Here is a 23,459-nt window from a genome sequence, read left to right as displayed (position 1 = left end):
TCTTTTATTATCTTAGAAATGTATTTTACTTTGGTGATTTTAATTTCCTGTGTTGAGTTTTAACATCTTATTTTACCTCCAGTGTTTCCTCATTAAGATAACATGAGAGCGTTTCCTCAGTTCGTTCAGCAAATTATTTATTTATTTTATTTATTTAGTTGGTAACACTTCACAATGAGGGTCCCTTAATTAGCGTTAGTTAATGCATTATTAAGCATTAATTAACAGTTTAATAATAGTTTAAAAATAGTTTAATAATCGTTATAATGTATTACCTAACATTAACTAACACATTAATTAACGCATTAATAAGCAGTTAATTAATGTCCACTGCTCAGAGTTAATTAATACATTATTAAGCATTAATAAAAGTTACAAAACTGAATTAGTTAACCATTAGTGAATGCTTTCTGGACCCTTATTGTAAAGTGTTACACATGCATCACTTAAGTAACACATTATAAATGCTAAACTGCCTCATAAGCATTACTTAACCATAATTAACCATTAGTGAATGCTTTCTGGACCCTTATTGTAAAGTGTAACACATGTATCCCTTAGGTAACACATACGCTGAAGCAAAATGAGTTGAAATGTAGTTGAAGCAACACATATAGAAAACATCTTCATCAATTTGACAACACATGCGAAGCATTTAGAAAACGCGATGCAAAGACCACAACACAATACATTCGAAAAACGCGCTGCAAATAGACAGCAACACAACAGAAGTGTTTCCAGAGGACACTTAAAAGTGATGCACACGCTTATGCTTATGCTGATGCTTATGAGGCAGTTTAGCATTTATAATGTGTTACTTAAGTGATGCATGTGTTACACTTTACAATAAGGGTCCAGAAAGCATTCACTAATGGTTAACTAATTAAGTTTTGTAACTTTTATTAATGCTTAATAATGTATTAATTAACTCTGAGCAGTGGACATTAATTAACTGCTTATTAATGCACTAACTAATGTGTTAGTTAATGTTAGGTAATACATTATAACGATTATTAAACTATTATTAAACTGTTAATTAATGCTTAATAATGCATTAACTAATGCTGATTAAGGGACCCTTATTGTAAAGTGTTACCATTTATTTTATTTATTTTATTACTATGTTGCATATTGTGTTGTTAACCTTAGGATTGTGGGGTGGGTTTGGGGTCGGGGCTGGGGCTGGGATCTTTTTCTTAATTTATTCTATTCTAAGTTGTTTTTCTTGTACAGCACTTTGTGTTACAATGTCATCGTATGTAAAAGCGCTTTATAAATAAAGTCTGTCTGATTGATTGATTGATTGATTGAATGTTGAAAATACTTAAAATAAATAAAAACCATTGAATGAGAAGGTATACCCAAACTTTTGACAGGTAGTGTTTGCAAACAATGAATAAGTGCTGTAAAAGCACTAAACCTGAAGTAACAGTTCAGTTGCCTCTCAGTAGAACACAGAACAGAGTACACCCTGCAGGTTCTCTTAATGTGAAGGTGATACTTCAAAGGCTGAAGAGAGACAACTGCGTGTGAGCAACTGACTGGATTCAACACCAACTAGATGTACCCTCACTTGCTCATGATACTTCATCCTTTGGTAGCACTGGTGGACTTACCAAACAACATGTGCTGACTAAAAATATTAAGAGTTGTGAATAAGCATTGAGAATAAAAGACACTGTGTTAAGTGTTTAAAACCATCATTGTATTTCCATGTACACACTATGTGGCCTGAAAAACAAGTCCTAATCTGCACTGCTTAAGTGAGGACCATTTAGGTACACTTGAACATTTAAATGTCAGTGTTGTTGCTATGGAAACTCTTATTTGCAGTGGTGTTGCACGGATCAGTTGAATGCCGTCATATTGCCTTTGATTTCCCGGCGTCCCAGTGTGCCTCACTGGTCAGCGTTGTCCCCTCACTGAGAGAAAGTTCCGTCTCCTCACTTGTCACTGGGTGCTCCAGTTTCCTGTGAAAGTCCTGAGACATGCACGTCAGCTGAATCGGACACTTTGAGTTGTCCATCGATGGAATGATGCAGTGGGCTGTCAGCGTCTGGAACATGCTGTTTGTTTTATAAGAGGTGTTATAACAGATCTGGACTAACACTGAGGTCAGACTGTGCAATCCTTCTGTCTGTTACAATAATCCCAATGTCAGATTAGGGAATCAAAGATCTATACAGAATCCGTGAGCTTAGGGCTTGGTGGCTGTCAAGCTGGGGAGACATTTAGTGGCACTGTATAGTGAACAGGTGCTTGGCCCACAGATTCCAATTCACATACCCACCCACTCTCAATACATTATCCCATTATTACACAACTCCCAGCTAAAGACACGGACAGGTTGACACAAAATATTGATTTAAATATGATTTATTTTCCATTTCCATGGCGGTTATGGCCCTGTCACACATTGGCGAGCATGCTGGCGTACGTTGCATCTGTTATAGGTAAGTTTGTATAAGTTAAGAGCACGCTGAAGCACGCTGGTATACGTCGTAGTACAGCGAGTAAGTATGCAGCATATGGATCATACATCCAGCATACGCCTGCCATAAGTCCTTGGTAAGTCTTGAGATGGTTGACACATGTTCACACACGTAGAGCTGAGTGTTTGCGTGTGTGTGTGAGTGTGAGAAGCCTTGGAGCCCTCACTCAGTGTCAAACAGCAGAGCCTCTGAAACAGAAGCTGAAGCCAGCATGTTGGAGTCTGCTGGTGTTCAAAGATAAAGCTGCTGTTGTTGAATTCAATGAAGTTCAAAATGTGATGTTTTTGAAAGCCCTGCAGTCAATAAGTGTAACTTGTTGTAAAGAGCAGAGGCTGTGTTCCTGCTGGTTTCACTCCTCTGACACTCTCCACAGCTCATCATGTTCTTACAAAGAGAGACTGCAGAGTTTTTAATAACACACACCTTTTTGAATCACCAATGAAGAGCATCTCATTTTACAACGTATACATCGTCTTTAATGAGCAGCAGCTTTGTTATACACTTCGTCTGTGTTATTACACTGCTGCATGCTTTTTTATTTATAACAGAGCATGTGGTCATTGGGGCGTCTAGCAATTTAGGTCACAGATGAAGAAAGCCCCTGTAATCTCTGGACAGTTTGGAGGTGCCACAGTTTATTTTAAGAGCTCGACAAATTAAAACGTTGAATTTGGTTTGAATTTCACAATTTAAGAATTTAATGATTTAATGAGTTCTTGTTTTTTGTGGCTCATGGGAGTCTGAAGCGCCGACCTGATGGTAGCAATTCAAAGTGGGAGTGTAAAGGAAAAGACGGGTCATCTGTAATGTTAAAGGCTTTTTTCTTAACCCTGTAAAGTCTGAACCATCAAGTAATTGCCAGAAAATTCTAATTCTTTGAAAATGGAGTGTTTATTGGACCTTCTGACAAAAAAGAAAATAAAGAAAAAATTAAATAGCACTTTTCATGAGTTCTAATTTGTATCATGTTTGATACATCAGGCATTTTGGTGCAATTTTTTTGCTCAAAGTTTCTTATTTTTTTTAACAAACAAAAACATATAAAAACAAAATTTTCAAGCCTATCAAACTTTGAATTTGAGAAGTGATCCTCCATTTATCAAGTTTTACCATCAAAAACATCTATCAGTACAAATCCTTTTGTACATGTAAAAAACCTCTGTTCCTCACCTTCCCCTCCTTCGTCATCTTCTGCTTCTTCTTTGTCCTACAACCGCCAGACTTTCTAAAACAGAAATGCGTATGATGTAATGTATAGTTTGTCCGTTGCTGCTGTAGAAACATGGCGGTGCATTAGGAGACCTGCTCCTTGTGTGAATATAAAGGGTTCATTTAAAGTGAACCACGACAAAACTGGAGTTGGAGGAGCCTATCAGACGGCTCAGACCGCAAAGGAGGATTAGATTTACGTCACTTCTGTCCTACCATGGAGGGGAGCTTCTGGTTCATGCTGGAGGAGCCGTTAAACTGGCAGAGAGTGGAGGTCTGCAGCTGGACGAGCTACCCCCCCCCCCCATGATTGTCCCCAATATTAATGATTTCTAAATCCTGTCTTAAAAAAATATTTGTGCTCCTTGGCTTTTAAGCCAGCATGAGAGTTGTGTGGTCTCTGTCTCTGTCAGTTCTTTTATTTTCTATTTTTTCCTTTTTTGTGTGTTTTTTAAATCTATTTTTTTAAGTGTTTTATGTGTTTCATTCTGATTCCTTTATTTTGTTCTATTTTATTCTCTGACAGCGTTTTATGTTCTGTGTGTTTTAACTTATTTGACCTCACTGTGCAACACTCTGCTAAACTTGATTGTTTTTTTAAATGTGCTGAATAAATAAAGTGGATTGGATTCGATGGATACAATTTCTACTCAATCTGTTCTGCTAAATGCAGAGTGAAAATTGCACCGACTAAGTGTTAGGATATCTATCTACATTTGAACTCCTTGATACTCCTGCGCCTTGCTAAGTTTGAGCCAGGTTGAGTGGTTGTCAATGATGTCATGATCTGATACGCATTATCAATCAATCATGGAGAATAGTAAACTTGTGGGGAAGCATGATAGCCTTAATCATTTCCAGCCTCCATGGTAAACTACCCAGAGCCACATTTTACAGGAACCTCAGTCTGACTTGAGCCAGTATTGATTTTTGCATTTATCACTTCACCAAAAAAAAGACTTCTAAAGCCATTCAGGGACAACGTTGCAGATTTCAGCCGGCACACTTTGATTGGTTCCTAAATCATACTTTGTGAAAATAGATAGATAGATAGATAGATAGATAGATAGATAGATAGATAGATAGATAGATAGATAGATAGATAGATAGATAGATAGATATGATAGATATGATAGATAGATATGATAGATGTAGGCCTGCTGGTCATACCTAAAGTCTCTAAAAGTAGTATGGGAGGTAGAACCTTCAGTTATCAGGCCCCTCTCCTTTGGAATCATCTACCAGTCAAGGTCCAGGAGGCAGACACCCTCTCTACTTTTAAGAGTAGGCTTCAAACTTTCCTTTTTGATAAAGCTTATAGTTAGAGCTGGATCAGGCTTGGACCAGCTCTTAGTTATGCTACTATAGGCTTAGACTGCTGGGGGAATTAGCTAAATACTGTGAGGTGCAATGCTCATGGTGGATTAAGGTGGGGTCAGACTGAGTCTTATCCTGTCTTGGTGTTGGGTCTCTGTTCATAATTTGACATAGAGTGGTCTAGACCTGCTCTGTTTGAAAAAGCGTCTTGAGATAACGTTTGTTGGGATTTGGCGCTATACAAATAAAGATAGATAGATAGATAGATAGATAGATAGATAGATAGATAGATAGATAGATAGATAGATAGATAGATAGATAGATAGATAGATAGATAGATAGATAGATAGATAGATAGATAGATAGATAGATAGATAGATAGATAGATAGATAGATAGAATAATATGATAGATGTAGGCCTGCTGGTCATACCTAAAGTCTCTAAAAGTAGTATGGGAGGTAGAAGCTTCAGTTATCAGGCCCCTCTCCTTTGGAATCATCTACCAGTCAGGGTCCAGGAGGCAGACACCCTCTCTACTTTTAAGAGTAGGCTACAAACTTTCCTTTTTGATAAAGCTTATAGTTAGAGCTAGATCAGGCTTGGACCAGCTCTTAGTTATGCTACTATAGGCTTAGACTGCTGGGGGAATTAGCTAAATACTGCGAGGTGCAATGCTCATTGTGGATTAAGGTGGGGTCAGACTGAGTCTTATCCTGTCTTGGTGTTGGGTCTCTGTTCATAATTTGACATAGAGTGGTCTAGACCTGCTCTGTTTGAAAAAGCGTCTTGAGATATATATTTTTTCTGATGTGCTAAAACACTTTACCAAATTACTTGAGCAGTTTTGAGCCGTGTATTGTAAAAATAAAAATACTGCTCTTGAAATGTTAAAAACGAAATGGTTTCCCACTACGCTGGCCTTTCTAACACTTCATATTAATTTTTCATAGATCATATCAGCTTTTCCCTCATCAGTAGGATACAAAACCTGCAGCACCAGTTACAGCCTTCAGAGAAAATAAGAATAATGTGTGGAGGCAAAGCTCAACACATGCACCTTTGCCAAAGATGATTTCTTGATCAATAATTTTGTAGATTTTGACACGTTTAGGATATCTGCCTGAGAGCTCGAAACAGTACACCTCTTTAGCTGTGCTGTTGCTTATGAATCTGTTCACATCTCACAAAAAGCTCTACAAGGAGAAAATGTTCCACTCCACTGCACAGAGAAAATCAGTCTCACTTATAATAGCTCTGGGCAATTTCAGACCACACAGAATGACAAGGGAATCAATTTTCCTGGTTAGGTTATAGATGGATTTTCTTCTCCCACTCTTTTCATAAGAAATAACTGAGATATGTTATATCAATTATTAAGAAATCTTCAGCAGTGTTACAAACCGAGGGCTACACCACTTTCCAGAAAGCTAATGACTCCTGTTAATACATTCAGAGAGGATTTCAGGAATATGCTTCTGCTGATCTTGCTTAATATTTTGGTCTAAAACTTGAGCACTTGGAATAATCAGGCAACACGCTCATGTGTGTGCAGCATATTAAAAAGTGAATACATGATGAATGATCCATAAGAGCACAGTTTACTTGGTCCCACTGACTGATGGAGGGTGTGAGTAGATGGATCCAGTCTGACCTCATGTGGAGGATGTTGGATAAAGCAGGTAATAAAAACTACAAACAGGAACAGGTTCTGACAGTTTTAAAGTTAAAGGCTATATTTTGCTCCAGCCTACGGTGTGCATGCTTTGTCGAACCATCTCAGTGCAAACCCCATAAACCCTGCACGCTACATGAGCTACTAGAACAACAGACGTATAAACTCATACTCCTGCAAAAGTTAAGAGTTGAGCTGTCCAGTCTGATCCTTCTGATGTTTTAAACCTGGGGAGCTGTTGATTAGGAGAATGAATGCACTACTTATCAAACACGTCAACATCAGTAGAGCCACATCGGATGATGAAACCTCAAAGCTACAAGGTACTCCCTGTATTTCACACAGGTGGCATGTCTCAGTGATGTTAATTTTTTTTGATAAGCAACTTCTTATTGGCAGACATCATAACTGGTTAAGACGGATAATTTCCCTTCAGCAGTGAGGACACCTTACATTAGACTCTGTGATAGATCTAAAGGGATTCAGTCAGGGCCTTTTTTCCATTTAAAAGAAAATTCAACAAATCAATAAAAAAGAAAACTGCCTGTGTTCATGAATTTACAAAAAGTGCAAGGCCTCACACTGAAATATACAATCTTCAACTTTGTAACTTATCATGCTGAGCTCAAAGTTTAGCACGAGTCAAGCATTAACCTTTAAAATATATCCCATCACTGAAAACTGAATTTCAAAGATAAGAATTTCAGCTTCTAACTGGTTTTAACAGACAACATCACATCACTCCTGTCCTCTCTCGTCTCCTCTGGCTTCCTCTGTGTTTTAGATTTTAAGATTTTATTGACCACTTTTAAAGCTTGCCTGGGTCTCGCCCATAGACTGTATAAAATATGGATGTAGTATCGGTGACGTCACCCGTCTGTTCCTGAGAGCTGTTTTGAAGCCAATCGACGGCGGCAGCCATATTGGTAATGCTGAACTCAACCAAGCAGAGTGTGACGTAATGTGAGCCTCTTAGCCAACATCTACACTTGAGGTCAAAATTATTAGCCCCCCTTGTGAAATCAGATAAAACCCTTGATTTTGCCATGAAAATGACCATTAAAAACAAGTGTTTAGAGTTTATTTGTTTCCAAAATAACAAAGACAAATGTTCACTATGTTTGACTTGGATATTTTATTGATGCAATGAATTGAAACAAGAAAAGGTAAAAATGGCATGTCCAAAATGATTAGCCCCCTGGCCCTAAGTAGTCAATAGTTCACCCTTTCTGAGCCATACCTGACAACAACCTCTTCAAATAGTTCTTTACAAGGTTGGCACATGTCTCTAGAGGGATTTTGGCCCATTTTTCCAATCCAAATTGTTCCAGCTGGTCCAAAATACATGGTTTCTGAGCATGGATATTCACTTTGAGTACCCAACACAGATTTTCAACAGGATTGAGAACTGGGCTCTGCACGGGCCACTCCAGGACCTTGGTTTTGGTGTCATTTAAGAACTGTTTGACCAATTTTGACGTAAGCTTTGGATCATTGTCTTGCTGGAAGACCCAGCGCCGACGAAAGCCTAGACTAAGAGCATGGGCAAAATCTTAATATCTTCTGAACCGTCGCGTTAGAAAAAAATGCACCCCCCCGTACAGTGTGTGCTGATAGAGGGAGATTAGCTACTAAGGGCCAAGTCGTTTTTTGAACCAGGCTGTAAACATGTTTATTAATGCTGCAAAGATCTTCTTTTTCCAATTCATGTCTATGTGGTTTCCGGTGTTTCTGCAGCCAGCCTCAAGCGGATTCTCGATGAATTGCAGTTTATAACACTTCAGCATGGGCTTCATATTTTGAGACCGGAGGTTGCCGCTTGGTGTCGCCCTGAACTACATCAGAAATGCTAACAAATTATGAGCCATCTCGCGACCTCAGATCCTCAGGTGGGGCATTTTTTGTCGTTCCAAAGTCGAGGCTCAAATCCAAAGGGGATCGAGCTTCCTCCATCAGACCCCCTCGACTTTGGAACGACCTCCCTGAGGAGATAAGGCCTGCAGGGTCAGTGACCTCTTTTAAACCTCTTCTTAAAACCCATTTCAGATTTGCTCTTATGTGACTTCATTCGTCTAACCGCTTGCACTTCTATTTTATTATTATTTTTAGATTTTATCCAACTAATTAATTGTTTTAAATTGTATTTAGTTATTCATTATTTTAGTTTATCTCTATTTTAATGTTCTTAATTCATCCTTTTCCCTTTTTTAAAATTTTATTCTGAAAACCTATTTTATTGTTCTTTTAATTTACTTATCCATATTTATCTATTTATTTTTTTATCTTTGAAAAACCTCGTAAACAATGACTTATTAGCCTATTTTCACACCACTTCATTCTGTTTAATGTATGTGTATTCTTTCTAACTTCATGTTTTATTCTGTTTTGTTTAAATTCCTCCTTCCTGTCTGTCAAAAGGTTTACTTTGTTATTCCAACCATGCTTTGTTCGTCAAAGCACTTTGTAAACATTTGTTTTTAAAGGTGCAATATAAATAAAGTTATTATTACATTATTATCATTATCGTACGTTAAAAGTGAATTTTGGTCAACTTATCATAATAAAGCAAATTGCAAACATGCATACAAGCAGTTCTACTGGTAACGGCAAAAATACCATGAAACATAACTTAAAATATATATATATATATTTTAGTGGTAGATCAATGTAGGATTTAGAATATGAATGCCTAGTCGGAGATTATTGAACCACAAATAGTGAATGTGAATAAAACAATCCTGACTGCAACATCCAACTTCCCTATATGCCTTCCTTCCTTCTTTCTATTAATATTTTGACGTTCTTCATACTGTGTATAAGAGCATTCTGTAACAACTGAATTCCCCCCAACTGAATCAGTATTTCTGATTCTGATTCTGATCATATACTGTATTTCAGACCAAATATTACCCTTTTTTAAAAATTACAATAATCTGAATGCCACCAGTATGCAGTAAGTAATGTTGGATACTTTAGTGAGTAACTTATGACAGCCTCATCATTCCTGATGCCCCAAACAGGGGCAGAATTAACGATAAAGTATTGGGAAAAAAAACCCCAACATATTTTGAATAATTGCTTAAAGGTATTGTTGTTAAATGCACTGATAGGGATTTAAAAAAAAAAACAGTTAAACTCATGTGGTATATAAAGATACCTACAATGGCAAGATGACATTCTGATTTCACATTTTGAATCAATAATAAACCAGATGTTTAAGTAATACACCAAGAAATCAATCAATCAATCAATCAATCAATCAATCAATCAATCAATCAATCAATCAATCAATCAATCAATCAAATCAAATGCAACCTAAAGAGCTTTACAACGACTGAAATCAAGAAAGAAGCAGAAATAAAATAATGGAAAGACATATTAAAAAACAAAAATGGATTTTAGAATAGAGACTAATGGATACCGACAACAATTAAATATGTGTGATTAAAATAAGTTAAAGCGTCAAATCAACATTAAGAATAAAGATAGTTAAAAAGAAAACAATAATAAAAAAATTAAGAAAAATTAAATAAAAACGGGTAAGAATAAGAGTTAAAGATAAAATTGATGCTAAAAATATCATAACAAATTGAGTACATAAATAAATTGAAAAAACAGATATTCAAAATTAATAAAATAGTAAAAAAAAATTAAAATCAATATAAAAATTGAAGTAATACAATTCTTAACCCTACATAAAACCCAGACTGAATGCATTTTTTATTTTTAGTTTATGTTTAAAAGTCTTAATATAAATACTCTGTTACTGTAAGGAAACTGTCTAACATTGTTATTTCTGCTGATAACACTACATCCTCTAACACTGAGCTTCCACTAAGTCTGAAGAGGTGAAACTCAGCAAACTCATAAAACTACCTAGAATGGCAAGATGACATTGTGATTTCACATTTTGAATTAATAATAAAACCTTTTTTTGAAGTGGTACACCCAGGAATGCTCTGCTACTGTAAGGAAACTTTCCTACTTGTTATTTATAGAGCACCTTTCATACATACAAGCATGCAGCCCAAAGTGCTTGATAAAATAATAATAATAAAATAAAATGAAAATCAATACAGCAAAATTAACAAAGTAGAAAGCTAAATAGGTTGTTTGCAGTCACGTGACGCCAGTGACGGGTGGAATTCAAATGGGGGTCAGGAAGTAAATTTCAGAATGGACGCAACCGAGGAAAGCCCGTACTGTGCTGCTCTAGACACCGTAATAAGACACAGATACTGAAAAAAAATCTGGATTATGTCGGAAGAGATCCTTATCTCATGAGGACTTCCGATTTTTTAACTGACCTGAGTTTATTTCTGAATGTGTCTGCTGTTGACATCACAAACTACCTCTTCCTCCAGACTTCATTAAACCCCACTGAGCAAATGAAGGCGTTCAAAAGCCTCCAGGCTCACAGTGTTCTTGAGTGGTTGGGTCCACGACCTGGGTATCAAGGTGCTCAATGATGACTGTCGTTTGGTTTTCTCCAGGGTGAGTTTTTTTCAATACATTTCCATATGAATTGTCCTCCTCGCCACAATGCTATCAACACTAACGTTTGTTACCTTACCGCAGGTTAACCACTCTAAACGGTCCGGTGAAACACCTTTAAAGACATGGATTATTGCAAAACAGGACGGTGAGGTGATCACAGGTCACTGTAATTGCATGGCAGGGTACGTTGTTGCCCTTTGTTTGTCCTGTGTATACTTGTGATTTATATCTAAGTGATGATGCTTCAGGGTTGCCAACTCATACTCCCACTCTGCCCAGACAAATATCATGCCAAAACACAACACCATAAAAACTCTATGTAATGTATATATCTCTGTGTTGATTAATCAGCAGCTCAAACATAGGATTCTGATCTGCTCTACTTTGACTGATTAACTTCTGTCAGACATGCTAAGTTCCCACTGTACAGTGGTCAGGGATACACCCAAATCTCTCTCCCATTGATGTTTTATATTTGATAAGCTGTCCAAGGAAGCAGTGGAAAATAAACTATATAGATTAGAAACTAATCTTTTCCCTGAAGCAATCTCCCTCAGTTTGTTATCCAACTCACCTTTAAGGCATGTGGAGGTGCTTTTTGAGACAAGTAGCTCAACGATTGATTTTAGTTGTAAATACGAGAAAAAGTCGGTGACCACTGTACAGTGGGAGACTGTTCTTAAAAACACAACAGCCTTATCCAAATGTGTTAGATATAAAATTATTCAATTAAAAATGTTGTATAGGACTTACATCACGCCAACCAGATTAAAAAAAATCAACAATTCCCTCTCACATTTGTGCTGGCATGGCTGTGGCGAGACAGGAACATTGATCCACCTATTATGGCACTGTCCTTCCGTTAGGAGATTCTGGAACGAGGTTACTGCAAGATTGAGTTTTATTTTGAAAGTAAAAATACCACCCTGTCCAACAGTCTGCCTTCTTGGCACCAGAGTAGGAAACATACGCTCAACACTTGTACAACGAATCATCACGCTAGCCTTTTTGTCAGTGAAGCGTATTATTATGATGAACTGGAAAATACGTAGACCAAATTGCTTTAACATCGACGATTGGTTAAAAGAATTTATGGATTTATTGTCAATGGAACGACCGCTTCATCCCTATCTGAGTTTGACTGTGGAGATGAAGGACCCTGGAACTTTATAAGGCAATTTTTGGAAAAGAATGTTATATGATTGAATTTTCTGTAAATGAACTGCGCCCCCCCCCCCCCACTAGACATTACTGTCTAATGTCTATTTATTATTGTATGTTGTAGTTTATGTAGTCTTATGTGAGTATGTCGATTTATGTTGTACAAGTGGTGTACCAGTGTATTGTTTTTTGTTTTGAAAAACAAATAAAAATATGAATTACAAAAAAAAAAAAAAAGACATGCTAAGTTATCATTTTGACATTTAAGGTGTGTTAAATGTTGTCACTAGATGGCGCCCTTGCTCAGTGTGATGCTCAATAAGGTGGTTTTGATTGACACATGACGTGAGCTCATTAGCAATAACGTGAAATAAAATACTCCCCCTTAAAATGACCTTAAAGATTTGTTTAAATGAACCCCCTCTTTCAGTATCAGATTTGAAAGGAAGTTCTCTTTCTATTTTCTTCACCCCTGCCCCACAAGCAGCCGGAGTAAAACACTGATCATTCTTATGTGGATCCTGTAAATGTGATCAAGTTCACTTCATTAAGTGCAAATACATGTGATCATATGTCCATGTCAAAAAAATCTCACTCCAGACAGATATTCAAAGTTTACAACCCTGTGCTTCAACAACTTTAAAAACAAGTTATTTGCTAGTGACAGTATTATATTTTAATAGCAGTGCTTCCCTACAGATGAACTGTAATATGCAACTCTCCATTTGTGCTTAACAGTAAATTGCTAAGTGATATATATATTTTTCCACAGGTTATCAGAATCATGCTCACATGTAGGGGCTGTCCTCTTTACTGTTGAGGCTGGAGTTAGGATGAGACAGAAAAGTGCAAGTGGCTTATGCCTTCCCATGTTGAAAAGGTATTTTAAGATCACCTTAGGACAGTCCACTTGAGAAATGAGTGTCTGCATCTCTCATGAAAATAATTATTTTCCAGATTAAAGGCCCTGTGAGGAGTTTTGAACTGGCTGAGAAACAGACTGAAAATGATACTGATGCCTCTTTATGACCTTCAATAGCAAACAAGACCATCAACAACAACACTGACACCTTCTCTGTTGTCATTTTTAATGCCTGAAACCGTCCTGAGGGGGTAGGTGTCAGACCAGATGATGGACATCTCGCTTCAGAAACAGCCTTTATTTGACTGTTTTCATGGAAAATAATCACATTGCCTGATAAAGTTGACTATTAAAAGACAACAGGATGAGGCTTTTGTTGAAAACACTACTTTTGCATGTACAGGACAAGAGATAAGAGGTAACACTTTGTCCTCAAGGGGGCGCCAGAATCGATACAAAACAAATGTTCCTCACAGCAGCTTTAAATGAATCAATTCACAATCTTTGAATGATACATTTTATTACTTGATTGTTTTTGCAGTGTCATCTTAAATGTACCATGTTATGGAGAGCAGGAATGTTTTGAATTTTTTCCCCTAGTAGAGCAGTGCCTTATTACCTGTATGCTTTCCATATTCTGTAGATTCCTGCTGCTCCTGTTGCCCTTATAGACTTCTCCTCAGCCAAATCCAAAAAACAAAAACTGGATGATGCCAGTCAACTGGGAGGTCAACTGATCAGTGTAAGTCTGAGAAGCTGATAGAATGTCCAAGAGTGAAGAAAGGGTCAGAGACATACGCTAGGTTTTTTGATTCCTTATCCGGACACTGTCCAAGGAGTGCTGCACTGATGGTGAGGGAGAATTACCACAAGGAATTTGTCCCCAAATCATGCATGCTGCCTAAGACTGTACTTGAATACAGAACATCAGAGACTCTGCAGCTACCCCCCAAAGAGCTTGAGGAGCTATGCCAGGATTTCCAGTGTGAGGAACTAACCCCTTCTCAGGTCCAGGCTGCAGAGAAGGAAACTCAAAGCCAGGGTGCATCCAGGATTTGGTACAGGCAACGAGCTGGGCGCATAACTGCTTCTAAGCTTAAGCAAGTTATTAAAACTAACCCCCTGCTACCATTCAAGAGCCTGATTAAGGCGATATGCTACCCAGAGGCTCACAAGTTCACCACAGCTGCAACAAGGTATTTAGGGTTTGAACTAGGGTATACAACAAAGGTGAGATTTTGGGCTGGACTTAAAAATCAGGCATAAGCTGTAAGGAAAGAGTCAAGTCAGAGATAGGGTTAAGCACATTGTTTCAAATAATCAATATTTAAATAACTGACCTGTGATCACTTTTCCTTTTTGTGTTCTTTTACAGTTATATGCAAACAACCTATTGTTGTTAATTCTACATCTCCTAGCATTACAGAAGAGAATTAGGGCCACTGAAAAAAATAATAAGGTCCAAAATATTTTTTATTATTATTCTGAGAAAAAAGTCAGAATTCTTGGATTAAATTTAGAAGTCTGTGAAGAAAGTCAGAATTCTGATTTTAATCTCAGAATTATTCTTCCCAATATTTTTTTATTAGCATTTTTGTTTTATTACAACAACAATTTCAATAAACACACACACACACATACACAATTTTTGAAAAAAATAAAGACATAAATAAAATAACATTGATCCCACATTTTTCAGATGAGATCTACTGTCCAGTTTCTATAATGTTCATATACGGTTCCCAGAGATGCACAAAATCCTTCCGTTTTCCTTTTGTAATATACAGTGCTGTGAAAAAGTATTTGCCCTCTTCCTGATTTCTTATATTTTTGCACATTTTTCACACTTAAATTTTTCAGATCATCCAACAAATTTTAATATTAGACAAAGATAACCAGAGTAAACACTAATTGCAGTTTTTAAATGATTATTTTATTCATTAAGGGAAAAAAGTTATCCAAACCCACCTGACCCTGTGTGAAAAAAAGATCTCTTCCGCCTAATACCTGATATTCCTGCATGGGCTCTTGTTGCAATGGCTAACGGTTCTATTGCTAATGTGAAAAGAAGAGGAGATAGAGGGCATCCTTGTCTGGTTGATCGCTGCAGGTTAAAGGATTCTGATATATTACTACTAGTTAGAATTTGTGCTGCAGGATTCGTGTACAGTAGTTGAATCCATTGGAGGAAACTTTCACCAATTCCATATCTTGGGAGTAATTTCAGGAGGTAATTCCACTCGATTCTGTCAAATGCCTGACATGCATCTAGTGCCAACATTGCTGTATCTTCAGCTTTGTTTTTCTTATATAATACATTTAGAAATCCTTGTTGATCATCAATTATCAATCTGGGTATGTTTTTGTCTGATCTTTTGGAGAGTGCTTTACATAATATCTTTGCGTCACATCCCATAAGACTAATCCCCCTGTAAGAGGAGCATTCTGTTGGGGGTTCATTTGCTTTTAATAATCTCAGAATTCTGATTTTTTTTTTTCTGACATTAATTTCACAATTCAGACTTTCTGAATTTTTTCTCAGAATAATAATTAAAAAATACAATGGACCTCAAATTTTTTTTTTCAGTGGCCTTAATCCCCTTCCGTATAAAAACACTGATGCTCCACTAAATCTGAAGAGGTGCAGCTAATTAGTCTCCTTCATCTTGTTTATTAGACGCAGGGAGCTGTGTAAGCCTGACACCCCACACATATGACCGCTGCACTCAGTATGATATTCAGTGAGCAGATTGAGGGCTTTATGTCAGGAGTACACAATCACTCCCTGTCTGACTCCACTCACGGTGGGCGGAGTCTGTTGCCATGACAATGACGTCAGTGTTGGTGTCGAGTAACCAAAGGTCAAAATAAAGACAAGTGAATGAAAACGGAAGGAAACTTCACAGGCTGCAGGAAACCTCAGAGAACAGGAGCAAGTCGGCTCAAACTTCACTCCAGTGCTCTGCAGCGGGGCTCGAGCCTCTGTTTTCGGGGAATCGTCGTTGAATTCGCCGGTGAGGAAACGTCAGACAGCAGAAGGTTAGGGTCACAGTGAGCTAACAGCAGCTAGCTAGCTCTATGACACCGAGCTAGCTAGCCTAGGTCGTTGGCTAAAAGGAGCTAGTGCTAACAGTTACCACCTTATATTGTTGACTTTGGCAGTCAGCCTGACAAGTCAAAGTTACTTTAAGTGGTTCGCTAACGACACCCTGTTACTCCCGACCATAGCCGGTGGTGACTGGAGGCTAGCCCGCTCTTTAAAGTGTCTTTATCTGTGTTGCAGTGAGTGAGGACAGGACGCTGGAGCTGGCCTTGGAGCTGCTCTCCAGCTGTGTTAACTTCACTGACATTACAACACCATTCAGAGAAAGAGGTGTTACAGCAGCTCAGGATGTTTTACATGTTCAGAAAGTTCATATGATTCAGCTAGCATGCTCGTTTATCTGTGAAAGCAGAGAGTTCAGTTTACAAAAGTTTGTTTTAAGGGTGATTTATAATTCACAGCAACACAAAGCAACTACTCCTACCATGTCTGTGTGTTTGCATGTTAGCTGACCTCAGCTTCAGCATGATTTACCCAGAAAGGCTGCCCAAAATGAGGTCAGGTGTTCTCTCTCCTGCAGGGCGACTCTCTGAACTGGAATCTGGAGTCACTACAGAGATCATCTGCGAAGGCAGTAATCTGTAGTCCATGTCAGAAGGTGAGTGTCCTGCACTTGGACAGAGCAGCTGCAGGTAAAGTCCACTCTGATCTAAATCACATTTGGTCATGCATGAAACAAAGTCTTCCACCATGAGTCCCTTTTCTGCGGTCTAGGTTTCTTTAACAACTCGTCGTCACCATCTGTGACTGAACCGATGCACAGGGTAGTTTCTGACTGTAAACATCCCCGACTGGAAGCTGTCTATCAGCAGAGCTTTCAGTCTGATGTTTGCTGCTGCCAACTACCTTCAGCTCTGCAGAACTGGAAGCCCGCTGTATGTGCGCCATCAGAGCCGGACCTAACCGACTTGGTGCCCTAGGCAAAATACAACTGGTGCCCCCTTGTATTGTAGCCCAGGGGTTCCCTATGTGGGGGTCGGGACCCCCTGGGGGGTCGCCAGACACTAATTGGGGGTCTCAAGATTTTTAATTTTTTAGGTAATCTCAGTGTCTGTCTCAATCTTCATGTGTTTCTGTGACGCAGCATGGCGTGTGTGTTTACATTTTACAGCCCTGCTCAGTCTTTGGAAATATGTGTGTAGTAGTGTGAGACAGTGTTGTAGTACTCGAGTCCAGGACTCGGACTGATGTGCATTTTTCTTTCAAAGATTTCACAGTAAATGCAGCTAGAGCAGAGCAACATGTTGGATATTTAAGAGACCCATCAAGGAAAGAGACCAGCTCAAACTTTAACAGACATCTGTACAGGGTGAACCCAGAGAAGAGAGATGCTAAAGTTACTGAGACCGTTCATCACTTTACTGTGTTAGCATGCTAACGATAATATTATTAAACCACAGTTATTAAGTTGATTGGTTCATTAGAATTCTGATGAATAGTGTTTGGGCTGAGTTTAATGGACACCAGCAGTGATCCTAGTGCAGCAGAATCTCTGAGCACGTTCCCTCTTCGACAGACGGTGCGCATTTACACACGTCACACAGCGCTGTGGCTTCATTCATAAATTAATCTCCAGACACACCGGCCGGATTTCATTAGAATCTCACTGCAGTGGCAGTCAGACCTCGTCAATTTACTAAATTCAAAACTGAAAATCAAACCGGCCATGGCGCAGGGGGAGAGCGGATCGTACAGGATCAGACACATTTTAAATGTCCAGGAAAAACTGCAGATTCTCTGAAGTCTTATTAAACAAGATAGTTTCTCACTAAACAGTCTGTAGCGTCCTCGTGCTCTAACATCTTCTGGTATAAAGAAAAACAACAACATTCACCTCTCCCTGTGTCCGCCCCTCCTATCTTACCTGCCCATCCAGGTGAAAACCATCAAACTATCAAAATGACACTAAAATAAAATCATAATAATGCACATGACATTGCCCTTAATATAAACAACAACAAGTAAATGACATAAAGTAAAATGATAATGAATATATTAGAATAATTAATATTTATGACATCAAATGATGGAAATAGCTCCAACACTAATGTTAATAAATAAATAAATGTGTTTCCTACACATCCAAAAGGTCCCACACAGCCAGTCTAACAGTCAATAGTTTGGATTCAAACGGCTGCCCTCCTTGTAATATATAATATTACCGGTGAGGACTCGACTTGGACTCAGACTCAAATAATGAGGACTCGGAATCAGATTTTTCTCTGGTGACTTGGACTTGACTCGGACTCGAACACAGAGGACTGAGGACTCCACTACATCACTGGTGTGAGATTCAGAAACCGAGAAATCGCCACGACTTTCGCTAATGTTTACTTTAGCTGTTTGCTTTAAGACGCTCTGTGGCCACCGTCTGGCGGGAATACTGTATTACAACCAGGCACCAGTAAAAACCCTGAAAATTTTTACTTTTAAAAATGAAAAAATATTCAAATTAACTCTTTGATTTTTACAAAGTGAACGAATATTCAAATATTCCAAAATCATTGCTCATCCCTTTTAGAAATAAAACCTTGCAAATATTTTTTTTTCATTAGTTTTCTGCCTTTCTTTATATCAGGGGTTCCCAAACTTTTCGGCCAATGACCCTAAAAATATAGGTGACAAAGACTCGTGACCCCCACTGTCCCTCACAGTGATTCAATGTGGCTTCATTTAGCTGGTTTGCAGAAAATGACCCTACCTATATGTGCATGTTTCTGTGCTGTTATGAATGAACCTGCTGCTACTGATGCCTTTGATAATTAACTGTTCACTAACACTAAACTTAGGAGTCATCTGGAAACAAAGAAAGGCAGAAAACTCATTACATTTAATATTTTCAAGGTTTTATTTCAAGTTTAGCTACTATTTTTGTTGATATTTTGTACTATGATGGGTAAAATGTACTTCTTTTAGATAACTTTTGTCATTCAACTTTTTTTATTGCATTTTTTCTGTATTTCTTTCTTCACCACAAGTTAACAAATTGTATATAAGTAATAAAAAACCATCAAAGAGAATAAAAAAAATACAATATATATATAATAATAATAAAAATAATAAAGAAATAATTATAATAATAAACAGTACAAACAAATAAAGGAATACAAATAAAAAAAGAAGGTAAATAAACAAAATATATAATAATACAGGTTTTTAGAAAATAAAAAAATAAAAAATTCTGGAAGACATCTCACGACCCCCCCATGTGTGTCACAACCCACCGGGGGTTCCCAGCCAACACTTTGGGAACCCCTGCTCTGTATGACTCCTAAGTTTAGGGTTAGTGAACAGTTAATTATAATAAGCATCAGTAGCAGCAGGTTCATTCATAACAGCACAGGAAACACAGACACATGATCATATAGGTAGGGTCATTTTCTGCAGACCAGCTAAATGAAGACACATTAAATCACTTTGAGGGACAGTGGGGGTCACAAGTCTTTGGCACCTTTATTTTGGGGGTAGTGGGACGAAAAGTTTGGGAACTCCTGTTGTAGCCAACTCCAACAAAAATCACATCACATGTACACTTAAAGACATCTGACATACAGCTTTATGTTTCAAAATAAAAATGACCTCTAAAAGAACATTAATAAAATAGTAATAGCAGGAACAAAATATATACCATTTCAAAATACATAATGTAGTAGTAGAACCTATTCAGTCATTATAAAACAATAATTCTCACAGTACAGACACTTTCAACAAAGTAATGTATTAAGTGATGACTGAAAAGGCAGAAGCAAAATGCTTATTTAAGTCTAGCCTACATTTTCTATCTAATTAAGCTAAGAGCTTCCAAAGTGTGAAGAAAAAAACAAAACAAAACAAAAGCAGGTCAATCATGAACACTTCAAGACTTCAAAAACTGCTTTGCAAACCTTTTATTTTAAAAACGCAAAAGTGAATCACAAGCTTTTAAATGTTTACTGGCATCACTCTGCATTTTAACTCCAAATTATATTCTAAAACAATATATTTTTTTTACTATTATCTTCACATTTTCTTCCTCACTCATTTAGGGTGCAAGGGGGCTACAGATGTGACTCTCCTCCTTTCATTAACTCAACTCAACTTTATTTATATAGCACCGCTCATACAAATAAACATGCAGCCCAAAGTGCTTCACAAATAACAGAGACAGAAAATAACAACTGTAAAATTATAAATAAAGTACTTAAAAATAAAATAAAATCAATTCAGTAAAATTAATAAAAAAGTAATAGTTGAAAGAAAAGTTAAAAATAAGGTAGACAGGATAAGATGAATATAAGTAATAAATAGATAAATAAAGAAGATAAATAAATGTTAAAGCAATGATTAAAATATTAAAATAATAATGCAGTCCAGGGCTAAAAATAAATGACTCCAAATTAAAAGCTAGATTAAAAAGGTAAGTAATAAGGTTAATTTTAAAAACACCCAGAGAGCTCACCGTTCTGATGTCCAGAGGCAGAGAGTTCCACAGCTTAGGGGCATAAAAACAGAAAGCTCTCTCCCTCTTTAACCTAAAATGACAGGAGATCAGTAATGTATGGAGGAGCAAGGCTGTTAAGAGCTTTTAAAACAAGTAAAATGACTTTAAAATCAATTCTAAAAGAAACAGGGAGCCAGTGCAGAGTTTTAAGAAGAGGAGTTATGTGATCACTTTTCTTTTTTCGTGTTAAAACTCTGGCAGCAGTGTTCTGAACAAGCTGCTGTTTTCTGATAGATTTTTTTGGGCAGACCAGTAAAAAGGGAGTTACATCACTGTTACCTCTAGAAGCTAGCTGTCCCATAACACTCTCTCAGGTCTCTGCCTCTCCACCTGGAAGTTATCATGTAGTGTTACAAAAAGTATACAATGGATAGCTAGCTTGGGTCACTATGTGATGTCAGGTTGTGGTATTTAGAAGTATCACATTTTGAATGTCTCCCCATGCACAATGAGGGTCAACTTAACCTCCAAGCAATACACTGTCAGAAACCTCAATCTATTACAGAGGGAGTTTAAAGCGTTAAAGGTGCAGTGTGCAATATTTAGTAAGTATGTTAAGTGTGAAATGACCTGAATATAAAATGTGTGTTGTCTTTGTTAACTTAGAACAAGCCGTTTATATCTGCCGTGTTTGAATGGAATGGATAATCTAGCGAGGGCCACAAACATTTTGATTTGTTTCGTTTCAGTGGGTTTCCACCAAAAAAGAAAAAAGAAAAAGAGAGTATGATTAGTATTTATGTGTTTGCGATGGTAAAACTTGACAAATAGAGGATTATACGTATCATGGGTCACGGGAGCTTGTTGTCCTTGAAGGCCACGGTCGCTTCACTGACAGGAGGGGGGAACAAGGGAGCATGTCAGCCCACTAGATATTGCTATACATAATTTTTTTTTTTAGAATAGATTTTAAGATTATTTTATTGGTTTTTAAAGCTCTTAAAGGGGACATATCACGCTTTTTTCATCAATATATATTGGTCTAAGAGGTCCCCAAAACATGTCTTTAAAGTTTATGCTCAAAAAAACACTTTGAAATCAGATTTTGGTCTGCCTGAAAAGTCCTCTTCTTCATTCCTCATCAGAACACTCTGTTTTCCCTCTGACCACGCCCCCTCCGGAAATGGATGTGCCTCGGCTCTCCAGCACGTTGATCTAATGTTTACATGTTGGCTGAATATACACGGCTGCTCAGAGATCACGTTACTTCAACCCTCTGAATCTGATCCTGACGGAGAGGCGCCTGTAGCAGGACCTTTCTGAAGGATTGGTCACAGATTTAGTGTTTCTTGTTGTTTTATTTATCAGTATGTAGACGTGTGTCTTGGTACACAGCTACGAACATGTAGCTATGTGGCTATGCTAACTAGCGCTAGCACTTATCCATGATAAATAAAAATCATCCACTAGATCTTCAAATCTGCAGACGTGGGGAGTAAAACCGACCTCTGCCAGAAAGGCAGCAGGACCTTTTATGAAGGATTGGTCACAGATTTAGTGTTTCTTGTTGTTTTATTTGTCAGTATGTCGACGTGTGTCTTGGTACACAGCTACAGCTACAGCTACAGCTATGAACCTATAGCTATGTGGCTATGCTAATTAGCGCTAGCACTTATCCATGACAAATAAAAATCATCCACTAGATCTTCAAATCTGCAGACGTGGGGAGTAAAACCGACCTTTGTGTTTATTAAGACAGCCTACAACTTGCATGCCTCCCTCCTAAGCTCCTTGTTAGCACACATTTGTGCAGGTAATGAAAAACGGAGGAGGGATTCAGTATTATTTTATACAGTCTATGGGCTGAACAAGCTCCGAGCTCTGACTTCCTGTTACAGACCGGATATTGTTGTGACGTAACAAAAACACTGAAGTCTGAAACGGCTCGTTTCACACACATTTACAGAAAGGTGGAGAAATCAGAACAGGGGCAGAATGGATTTTTTTCATTCTCGGGGGGTTTGTAGACATGCCAGGGAAACATATTTCAGGTAAAGAACCATTAAAAAGTCAATTTTGCATGATATGTCACCTTTAATGGTCTTGCTCGTTCTTATTTATCAGATTTGCTTTTATCATATGAGCCAGTGAGAGCCCTCAGGTCTTCAGGTAGTGGACTTTTAATGGTACTAAACGTAAAAACTAAGACTCACGGTGAGGCAGCTTTTTATTATCACGGCCCACGCTTGTGGAACACCCTGCCTGAGGATCTGAGGGCTGCACAGAGCATCAACATTTTTAAAGGCAAACTCAAGACCGACCTTTTTAGTCTTGCTTTTAACTAAGTTTTATTTTTATTCTTAATAGTTTTATCTATTTATTTATTTATTATCTATTTCAAATTTAGTCACTTTTATTCTACTTTATTTATTTATATACTTATTTATTTATTTTAAGTCTCACATCTTATTTTCTTTTTATGGTTTAATATTTTAGTCTTTTATTATCTTAGAAATGTATTTACTTTGGTGATTTTAATTTTCTGTGTTGAGTTTTAACATCTTATTTTACCTCCAGTGTTTCCTCATTAAGATTTCATCAGAGCGTTTCCTCAGTTCGTTCAGCAACTTCTTTTTTTATTTTATTTATTTATTTTATTTTGATTGTTTTTATTACTATGTTGCATATTGTGTTGTTACCCTTAGGATTGTGGGATGGGTTTGGG

Source organism: Notolabrus celidotus, chromosome 16 (genome assembly GCF_009762535.1).
Source record: "Notolabrus celidotus isolate fNotCel1 chromosome 16, fNotCel1.pri, whole genome shotgun sequence".
In the NCBI taxonomy this organism is placed as follows: Eukaryota; Metazoa; Chordata; class Actinopteri; order Labriformes; family Labridae; genus Notolabrus; species Notolabrus celidotus.
The sequence above is the reverse complement of the archived record's forward strand: the minus strand, read 5'-3'. Positions refer to the sequence as shown.